Here is an 11,053-nt window from a genome sequence, read left to right on the forward strand (position 1 = left end):
CTCCCACACTACTGTGTTGGTCCCCTACTCCAACCCCTCTTAAAAGACCTTGCACTTGAGCTGTGCCCAGGACCTGCCCCTTCTTACCCTTACACAAATGCCAAAATGTCTGAGAATTGGGAGCAGGGAGAGAAGGGAAGATGGAGAGGGGCCAATCAAAGACCCCTTGGCTGCTAGCTCCCATCTTTCCCCAGGCAGGTGTTTCCTGTGCCCAGAAAGAGATTTACTACTAGAAAGGGATCCAGATCTGCAAAAAATATGCCTTCTGGCATGTAGCTAAAGGACAGACTTGTTTGCACTTATTTGGAATAGAGGTAATTTCTTTTCCTGGTATTTATAACTAGGTAGGATGTGGCTGCACCTGATTTTTCCTTGTCTAGATCCTGCTTTCACGTGGGCTTGTGTTATACTAAAAATGATCCAGACATGTTTTCTGATTGTCAGCCTGTTTGCTTGAATTTTAATTTCCCAACCAAGATAAGAAGCTTGAAAACTGATATCCCAGAGGGAAATTGGCTGAAATGCTGTAAACTACAGACTGTGCTAAAAGAAAGCCACCTACAGAGAAATATATCAGCACTGAACATATGTTTAAAATTGACTTTTAAAATAGATGTAACTGGGGATTAACTACTATCACTGTACTGGCAACTCAGCACTAGTGTGTGCAAAGAGAGCGTGGGGATTTTAATCAACTCATTCATTCATGTCAAATCTTTGTAGCTTACGTAAAACAAAAAAATTCAACTCTTTTGTATGTCCCTAAGTGCCCCTGACAGCTGACTATGATTTGATCAAAACACCTCTTTTTCTGAGTGCAACTTCCTCCTCCTTTAAAAATGAGCAGTTTTAAAGCATCAGACCTCTAGATTACTTCAATTGCCTTTTTGAAAGAAAAGTTTAACTTAAATATTAATGCTCTGGCTGAAGATGATTTATCTTCAGTGCTTTATTACTTATTAAACTCTCCATTGGTGAGGAAAAAATTTTTTACAAGCAGAACCTACTCAATCAGCTGTTCAGGATTTTTGACACTCAGTGGAAAACACTCACAGAATCACTGATTAGTCCTTTTGCATGAGCACTGACTATTCAGAGGGAGACAATTGGGTCAGGCTTCCTGGAAGAACAACATTCATTGTAAGCAGGGTTTGCAAAGGAATGCAAAGGAGTCTTCTTTGGAGTCAAGAGGGGTCTGGCAAATTCAGCTCACAAAGAGAAAAAAAAAGATATTTGGAAGAAATGCTGTTTGTGGTTACGTGGATTTAACCCCCCCAGTAATCAGGACATCTAATGAGCCCAGGGCTTGTGCCTGCAGGAGTTTTGCCAGTTCAGCTGTGCGTGGCTGGGGTCACATTGAACACAGGTGAGAGCTTGGCGTAAGCCTTATGTATCCCTCCAGAGACCACCAATCCTGTTATGCCATAGACCAAAACACTGCTGTAGGAAAGGGCTCATATTCCGTTGTGTAATGCATTTTAGGGAGGTAAGTTCTTTGAATGGCTTTCTATTGTAACAAGGAAACCACCACAGTTTGCTCACTGTAGAGGAGAGAGGTAGTACCTCTGATCACACAGATACTTCAAAATATATGTATATTTACTATCCTCATCTGGATGTAAGTGGAAAAATCAATATGATTCTCTTACTTGTAATACTAAATATTGCCCCCAAAAATGCATGACCAAGTGAAACATATGAGATACAGCACTTAGCACTGAAGTGATCAAATTGCCAGGACACCCATCTGCACGGGCAGTGTAACATCTCAATCCCAGTGATTTGTGTCTTTTAATACAAGTACAATATTTGGTGCCTAATACATTCCTCTGCTTTTGTTATGCTTGCCAACATTGATAGTGACTCACATTAAAACAAAGTTAACTCTTGACATCCTTCGCGAACTCCCACTCATCAATTAGAGACCATAAAGCTTCAATGTTTCAATGTGGAAATCAGTGAGTTTGAATGCTGGCTTGTGTGGTTAATGCTTAGCCTTCAGCACACAATCGGCTCAGTGCTAATGAGTTAGAATGGCTTGGATATGGCAAATCAAGCTCAGGCAGTGGCTTATTCCAGAAAGCTTCTATTTTTGGAGCAGCTGAACCATATAAAGACTTCACTGGTTATTCCAAATGAGTCTTGTTGATGCATTTCCCAAATGCCATGGGAGGTGGTTTTGCAGGAGGACAGTAAGAAGAGTGAGCGACCTGGTCTAGTGGAAGGTGACTCTGCCCATGGCAGGGGCTGAAAGTAGATGATCTTTAAAGTCCTTTCCAACTCAAACCATTCTATGATGTTATGACTCTAAGACTGCGTCAAAGTTGGCCAGGCAGGCAAGTCAGGCAGAGAACAGGTGACAGATGTTTTCCTCATGTCCTCTGCAACGTAAGGAAGTGTAAAGAGTGAGAAATATGGGCTCAGGAGGATAAGAAGAAGTACCTTAAACTTGCAAGGTGTGAGTTAAGAGAAGAAGTGGAGATCAGGGGAGCGGGGGCAGAGTGCATGTGTTTGTAGCTGAATGAAGAGCCTGGTTTAGCTGTTGAACAATCAAGGGTTCAGGACAGCATCTGTAAATGAGACAGAGAGATCCTCTGCCTCCAAAAGGAAACATATGTGTTCCTGCTGCTGCATAGGTGGTAGAGTCCCAAGAGCCCAAGTCCAGCAAGCCTGGATATGCTTGAGACCACTGACAGAGCATCTCAGCACTGATCCAACCACCTTGGTGGTGACTTCTGATGTGGACACAGGGCCCACAGAGCTGCTTTGCATTGTCTGGCACATACTGAGCCAGATCCTGTGTGTTCACAGGATGTTTTTGCTCTGCAGCAGCTGGGAGCAGGTCAGAGGGAGGTTTCTACACCTGTGGCATGGGTGTATTATATGCATGCAAGAACATTTCTAATGCTTAGCAGTGGCCCAGCAGATGCTGTGCCCTGTGGTGGCATGAGCCATGCTGGCGGAGGAGCAGGGGCTACGGGCTACGGGTCAGTGTGTGTCTGTCTGTGTGAGGTCTCAATTGAGGAGCTCACCTCCTTGGAGTTAGACATACTTGCCATTTTGGTCTCCTATCTGCTGGCTGTGTCTGAGATGAAACACAAGTTTAAACAGGAAACCATTGCCAAAATTCAGCTGCGGCACTGCCAGGCCTTTGGGGGTTGCCTTTACCCCACCTGTAGGACTCTTTGCACAGCCCAGCACTGTCTTGCTCATGGCCCCTGCTGGTCAGTGCCATCATAAAGCCATAAAGGAGCCTGCATTTCTGTGCCCATCCTCTGGGAGCTTCTCATGTCTCCTGCCTTTCTCTGGAGGCTGAGTGGAGGAGGGCCATGGCACCGTGCTGCTGGCAGAGAGCGAGCTGGCAGGGAACAGATCTCCTGAAAAATCACACTCCCTGTGCACACTTGTAGAAAGGCCTGTTGATCCCTCAACTGCATGCAAGACAGAACACGACTGTTTTCCAGGACACCTCCTAAAAGCCAACATCTGGCTAGCAGGGCTGCAGCACAGCAGATGCCACCTGGGTAAATGGAGCTGCTGGTCGGAGCTGGTTGTGAAGGCATGGAAAAGCAGCTGAGAGCCTGGCACAGCCTTCAGGCCTCAGAAGCACATACAGACAGGGTTGTGCCTGCTGAGGTGAATCTGCTGCCTATTCTCACATGAGGGAACTCTCCTGGGTTGCCTCTACAGAGGGAGTTGCACACAGTGGCATGGCTCTTTTCATGTCAATGTAACCAGGTGGCACCAGTGTAGTTCCCTATGGGGACATGGTCCTGGTCCCTGCCTCCAGGCTCCAGCTCTTCCATTCAGAAAGCGGTCTCCACATCAGCATCATGCCTTCTTGCCCTCTCCTCCCTCATTCATTGCTGTACAGCAGCCTCTCTGCCAGGCAGCTTGAGCATGGCACAACGAGGCACATGGTCAGCCCAGGAAAATGAGCAGGCACCATAAACCCCTTGCTGCTTTTTTCCCAAAATATTTCTGTTTTGTCTCTGAATAGTACCCCTTGGTGTTGTACTGCTGCACAAGATACCCTCCACTACAGGATCAACAAGTATTACTGGAGCAAGAAGAAAGCTTCCACTATTTTACAATGCCTCTCACTCAAAATGAAGGAAGATACTGTCATCTAAAATGATTCTGCTTCCATCAGGAGATTTCCCTCCTCGTGCTGTCCTCCATTTACAGAGTTGTTTCAATAAAAATTGAGCCACTGGCCATGTTTTCCGCGGAAAGCAGGGTGTAAAACCATGAATAATGAAGCTGCTGAGCTTCCACAGGATAACATTTAATTTACACTCTTTATCCTGCTGTCTCTTTTCTTTCAATTGAATGAAGGAATAACTGATTTCATTAGAAGAGCAGAAAGAAAATCTTCCAGCCTGTCTTTTGTGCTAGATGCAGAAGAGTTTGGGCTTTTCTCTGGTCAAAGGCTACTGTATAACACCATCCTGTATTTTCATCTTCTCATGTCTTCTCCTGGTAAAGTCTGCCCCTTCACTCTTCTCCCCAACTTTCATTAATGCTCTTCCCAGCTTTGCAACTCCGCCCCCGGCAGCTGCCAGCTGCCTCTTTTGCTGTTGTTGTTCTTCCTTACCCTACTTGTCCAAAAATCCATAATGAGTAGCTAAATTTCTAAGAAGATACTTAAAAAGCTAGTCTTAATAGTACATTTTTATTTCACATACCCTTCACTCAGCAGCGGATAAATCCAAAGTATAAAGATATGCTTTACAGAACAGCTACAAGTAATTTGTGCTGTACAGATATTTTTGAATGAACCCATGCAAAAGTCACTTGGTTTCAAGTTTCACAATAAAATTTATTAACTTTGGTTGAAACTCTGTTCAGTCATGAATTAGAAATTTGGGTTATGCTTTTTCTTTTTTTTTTTCTGACGAAGTTCAGCACTTTCACATGGTTTTGACATGAGATCAGGTAACCCTTTGAAGCCAATAGGTTCAGAGCAGTTGCAGTTTGAAGTTTTGAAGCTGTAAAAACAGTCTATACCAACTGGCAAGTAGATTTCTGGAGGTGTGAGGTGTGTTAACTGAAACAAGAAAGGTTTCAGCTGCACCTGAGTGCTGATGGCAGGCTGCACTGTAGTGCCCTGCTGCCTGCCAGCTGAGAGGGGGAGAGGTGTCTGGTCTGGCACAGGGCTGGTGTGCTGGCAGGAGAGCAGTTGTCACCAAACTTCACACCTGGGGGCTGCACCAATGATCTGTTGCTCTGACATCTCAAGTGCCATGCTAGGGGCTAAATAACCTGAGCATCATCAGCATCTTGTTCTTTGAGCTCTTTTAGGAGCTGCACAGGATAGGCAGGCAGGAGTGAAGCCCTAGGACAGGCTGGGGTCTCCAGTCCCCTCCAGTGCTCCCATTTGACTTCACGTGCCCCGAAGCAAAGTGTGTCTGAGCTAATATTGTTCTTCTGCATGTCTTTTTCCTCGTGCTGACCAATCCCAGTGTACCTGTGGCACTTTGGTCTTGCCGGAGGGATAGGCATTGGGAACAGAGTTACACGGAAAAGAGTTTTTTCTTGCTCTAAGTACCGGCTAAGTGCGTGGTACCTGAACTTTTTGCTCACTGCCGCCATCAAGTCTCTGGAAACCAGTGTGCTGTGCAGTGAGCAGTTATCTGTGGCTCTACAGTTCCCTCCCCAGGGCATAGGAGAAAGAGGTTTTAGTTGTGAGAGGTGTGCTCTTCTCTTTTCCCTTGGATTGCTGCTGCCCATATTCAGCAAGACCTAGGCAAGGTGGGCAAGTTACTTTGTGTGGGTTTATGTGGGAAGATCAGCCGAGTTTAATTTAGGGGCGTAATTTTGTCTGCCCTTGTCATTTCCTTAGTTTATCAGAATATATTTTAGGCAAAATGAGCAATAAAAATAAATAAAGTTAGATTAATTGAACATTATGACTAGAAACACCTTGAAGCACATGCCAAAAAGTGTTCCCATGTTGACTCTACTTCAGCATAGCTTCAGCTGCGTGCCATGACCACAGCAGTACCACCATCAGCTGCTGCTGGTTCTTCTCCTCACCAACATCCTGCTCAAGAAAAGCAGAGGGAAGCCAAAACCCTCTGGCACAAGCAGCAGCTCCCACCTACCCTTCAAGTAGTATCGAGACCAGGAGGAACCTATGGTCACTTGGGTTTGTGTTTAAGGAATGAAATTTAACTTGAAAATCTTTCAGAAAGGGACTGCTACTAAAGTGGTAAGGAAGACTGAGGAGAAACACATGAAAAAGGAAAGAAAAGGAATGAAAATGTAATGCAGGAATAAGTAGGTAAATAAAAAAGCAAACCAGAACAAAAAATTAGTTGCCAAACAAGCAAAATTCCTTTCTTTATTTCATCTGTGCTCACTCCAGTCTAAGAGTTCTCAGAAGATGAGCTCTTCTGTTTAAGTGGGCTGTAAATTTTAGCAGCAGAAAAAAAGCAGTATAACATCTCTTGTTTGCAAGGAGAGATATGAGAGATCACTCCTGCAGCCGCGATACCGCTGCATCCAGTGGCTGAGATGTGTTTGTAGTTGGAATGGGCAAAAGGGCTGACACCTTCTCTGCATGCAATCTGAGTAAATACACTCTCCCTTTTTCAATCTGAGAGGTTTCAAGGCCCCCCTGATGTAGTGCCTCTGCTATGCAGTATCAGGAAGATGTTTATCTATCGTGGTTTTGGGACATGTGCAAATGATGCATCCGGCTCCAAGTTTCAAGCCTGAGCAGGACTGGAAGCGGTATGTGGTCCTGAACTGCTCACCGTGGGGCAGAGAAGTCTGAGCTTCACCTTTGTTCATCACTAAATAGCAGCTTGAGAGGAAGCTGGGTTGGGCTGGATTCCTCAAAGATGAGTGACTTTCATGTTGTACATAATACACATTTTCAACCGAAATGCCCTTGGGGTTGGACCAGTGCCACCTTCCATGAAAAGCCCCTGGAATACTCACTGAAGCTCAGCAGGGGAAGACCAAATCCTCCTGATGTGGAGGCAAGAGGGAGAACACTCTTGGCAAAGCTGTTGCTTGTTTCAGGTAAGAAACACGGTAAACAAGGCTCTGAATAATTGCACCTCTGAAAAGGGATTTGAGATGAAAATATGAGGAGCTTCATCAAAAGAGAAACAAAATTTATTTGCATGCAAAGAAATACATCTAGCTTTACCAAGACTAAGGTCTGGGCTGCCCGGTGCAGAAGAGATTACTTGTTTCATATAGTAATCATAATTAACATCCTAATGGATTAAAAATACCTCTTTCACCTCCACAATGGAAATTTCTTTTTTGATTAACCTGACTTGCCCTGGAATAACTCAACCCGGGGCCCTTGCGTTGCTCTGTCAGACATGCAACGCACCCTTCAAGGGGCAAAACTTGCCTCTGCCTCCTACCTCCAAGAATGATTAAACAAAAATAACACAGTTTTTAAGAGGGAGAACTGAATCAAAGCAGCCCTTTGAAATATCTGCCAACTCAGAAGTCAGCTCTCCAAAGAAATTACTCTAAATTGAGTTAGTGTGAGTAGGCAGTGTGATAGCTGGGGCAATTTGCAAGCATGATGCTCATCAGGCATATAATGCTGTTGAAAGTAAAGTTGACAGGGTACTTACACACCTGTAGACCAGGGTTAAGGAGATTCAACCTGCCCCTCCCAAAAGTCCTGTCACGCTTCCCTTCAGAGTCAGAATCTCTTTTCTGATGGATGTGTCTGATGCCATGTTAATATTGTACATTTAGTGAAGTGAAAAATAAATGAAAACTTGAAATGGAAATTAGAGCCAGGCATAAGGTAATAATTCAATGTGATCCAGACATTATTAGTAGTAGTAATGCATTGCACTTCTTACCATACAACACAGAACAAAAGCCTTCCTTTTTTTTCGCCACTGAGTTTGCTATCAGAGCTGCAGAACTGCACTGCTTTTAAAAGGCATTTCTTATCACCACAAAATAGCTATTGAGACCCTGGGATCAAAGCCCTTCCTGGTCATCCAAGAGCACAGGCAGCAACAGCTGTGCCACAACCAAAGGGCCTGTGGATATCTGTGCACTGCCATAGAGTTATTTGAAATCAGCTGGTTTCCTATGCAGAAAGACTCACACTGGGCATCAAGATGAGCCTCAGTACTGGCACAGTCTGCTCAGGCTCCTTGGATCAGCATCGCTGCTGGACAGCACAGAACCACACTTCACATGTGACCCAGATATCCAGCATTCCTTTCTCCTGTGCTCCACAGTTGCACTGATCCCTCTAATGGAGGTAAAAAGGTAATGTCTACACAAGTAAAATGAATAAACACGTATTTCTAAATTGCATTTTGTTGTATTCATACTTCTGTATCCGTCTCTCCCTCATGTTCTGTTTGGTGAGATTTTGGTTAAGTTTACTGTCCTCTTTCTCCAGCTCTCCAAACACATTCAATCAATTTTATAGCTCTGCAGAGGGGTTTCTAGGGTATCTGCTTGCCAGCATAGAGCAGCAGCTTATAACTGGTTTACTTTTTGGCAAGCTGCATTCTTTGGTGTCTGGCCAGAGGGTTTTACATCAGCTGCACACAGATTTTTGGAAGGCACCTGGTGTGATTTTCTGCTGGAGAGCACCTGGGAAAGCAGAGTTCAACTCAGGAGAGAAATCACACTCATCAGGTTCAGCCTCCCCAGGCCAATTGTCTGACTAGGAATATGCTTCATTTCTCAGCTGCTCACATATGCAACAATTTTGATTTCAGCCTTAAAAATACCTCTCAGGTTTCTCTGTCTAAGAAGAAAATGGCTATATGACAGGTAAGATTTTGAGTGACAATGCGAGGAGATTCTTCTGTTGTCATTTTCTCGGTCTGGTTGGGCTTTGTCTCATGTTAAACAAGGGTCGAATAAAAGCCCTGTACTTCAAAGCCTGATTTCAAGTCAGTGAAAAGACTTTGAGGTGCTCTGGCGCAGGTTTTAAATACTAGTTTTGTCCTCTGAATGAGTTTATGTTGCAGATATGCAAAAAGCTTCATGTCTGTAAGTTTCAAAATGTTTGAGACATGCTCCTGGTAGAATAATGCCCTGAGTTTAGAGCTGACAGTCTGCAAATATAGATTATCTCCATGGATTAATATTGCTCACTGTTTTGAGGGCACATGGGGAACTGTTTTTCTGGTTATGTACTTGACATGTAGCACTCTTTAGTCCAGAAAATGGATTTAGAGCTTCACAGTTTAGTTTTGCAAATGCAGATTGGGTCATTTGTTTGTTTGACTGTTCGATTCATGCGTACAACTATACCAGCAATCCAGCATAAGCCTGTTTGAAATGTGTCCCTGGCAGTCAGCTGGGCATTTCTAATCAAGCCTGACTCTGGAGCTACTTTCATACTCCAAAGGGATTACACTATCACAAATCACTGGGTACCATTTCCAAATGGTGTAATTGCTGATTGACAGCTGGAGGAAATGCTGCCTGCTTCCTAATTCATAGGAAAAGTTGTTTGTTTAAATGAGAATTAGCTCTTTATCATCCGGAAAAACCAAGTATTATATGGCAATGTAAATATGTCAGAGAAGTAGTGTGTCAATACGAAGCAAGGCAGAAAGTTCTAGAAATCTGAGGAGACTTGTATGCATTTTCAGCTTTGTGCAGATTGTCCTGTGGGTCCTAGAACAAAAATGGTCCCTCTGGTTTGCCATCTATAAAATGCCTCTGATTTTATAATTTATCTCCTTCTGACGTCTATTGGAAAGATTCATCCTTTAGTGTTTGCAAAATATTTTGAGATTCCCAATGGAATATGTTCCATCAATGTAAAATATGCATTATTCATCTCCTTGTTAAAATTGAGTTCTGAGTAAAGGAGAAAGAGATTATCTTGCAAGCAAAATGCAGCTTAAATTAACAAAAAAATATTTATGCTTTTCACAAGACCAAAAACCTTAGGGAGTTTTTTTCTTTTGCTGGGTTTTTGGCTTTTTAAAGGTCCATTAATTCAGATTTCTCAGAAATCAGTGTACAATCTACTCTGAATGAGCTAGCTACACTGGATATAGATCCAGTGGTATGGATATTTGCCTGATCAATTTGGTATTTGACTTATCTGGAAGCATGTTAGCCCAGATTAATACATTCTGCTGACTTAAAGCAGCTCTTTGGGGTGCCAGTGGACGTATCTCTGCACAGTAATTCCACTGTGCTCTGCAAACTGATTTTGCATGGAGTCAGCTCAGGTCTGGAAGGAAGATCAAACTCATTGTCACGGTGCCTTGGCTCTGTGTGTTCCAAGCTGGTTATTCCTGTTTTCTGCACATCAGTCTCGGGGAGAGTTATCAGCCCAGGTGCAGTGCAGTGGGAGTACTCAAGGTGGTTCTGCACCTCAATAAACAAGCCAGGCCAGAGCTTGCACTGTTCGGTCTGTAATATAGAGCCACTCCAGCACTGCTGCTGGAAGCAGTCTGTACCTGCCAGGGCTACTGACCCCTTGCCATCTGTGCTGGACTGTTGCTCCCTCGGGCTGCGCTAACTCCTGTCTCCTGCTGTGGGAGATGTGCTGTCCTCGGACACTGGAGAGCGGAGAGCTGACAGCTGCTGTAAACTGAGGCAGCACATTTGATGCCAGCTCACACTGCAACAGTTTGCACCAGAGAGCGACTAGCACAATGCCTCGATGTCACAAGATTTTCATTTTCACCGGTCCTAGAAAGAAGGAAAGGGTAAGAAAGAGAAAAGCTGATTATTCATATTCTCATCAGTAATGGCTCACTACACCGGAAAAGAGAGTAAAGCTGTCACGTCACAGGCAGCTTTAAAATAATTTATAAATAAGTGGCTGGGAAATTCATCATGCCACAAGTCTCGCTTAACTTGGCAGCATTACAGGTTTATCTTTTCACACACAGTTGTTTTTTAATGGCCTCACAGACAGGCTATAGTGGCCCAGCACTTGTCCTCCCAGCTGCCAACCTTTCCTAGATATTCAGGTGATCTTCTGGATAGGGGACCAGGGTTGGAGGAAGAGACATCTTCTTTCTCTCCTTGACATGCTTCCCTCCCAGCACCAAATTCTATTTTTCATCTAAAA

General features: G+C 44.0%; 1 long non-coding RNA gene across 1 annotated transcript in view; it reads left to right on the forward strand.

Annotated features, from left to right (window-relative positions):
- Nucleotides 1-8,447: 8,447 nt before the first annotated feature.
- The window catches only part of LOC108446491, a 35,107-nt gene continuing 32,501 nt past the window's right edge, over nt 8,448-11,053 (forward strand). Inside the window, exon 1 of the long non-coding RNA XR_001861701.1 lies at nt 8,448-8,781. This is a non-coding gene — a long non-coding RNA (uncharacterized LOC108446491). The remainder of the gene's footprint in view (nt 8,782-11,053) is intronic.

Source organism: Corvus brachyrhynchos, unplaced genomic scaffold (genome assembly GCF_000691975.1).
Source record: "Corvus brachyrhynchos isolate BGI_N302 unplaced genomic scaffold, ASM69197v1 scaffold32, whole genome shotgun sequence".
In the NCBI taxonomy this organism is placed as follows: Eukaryota; Metazoa; Chordata; class Aves; order Passeriformes; family Corvidae; genus Corvus; species Corvus brachyrhynchos.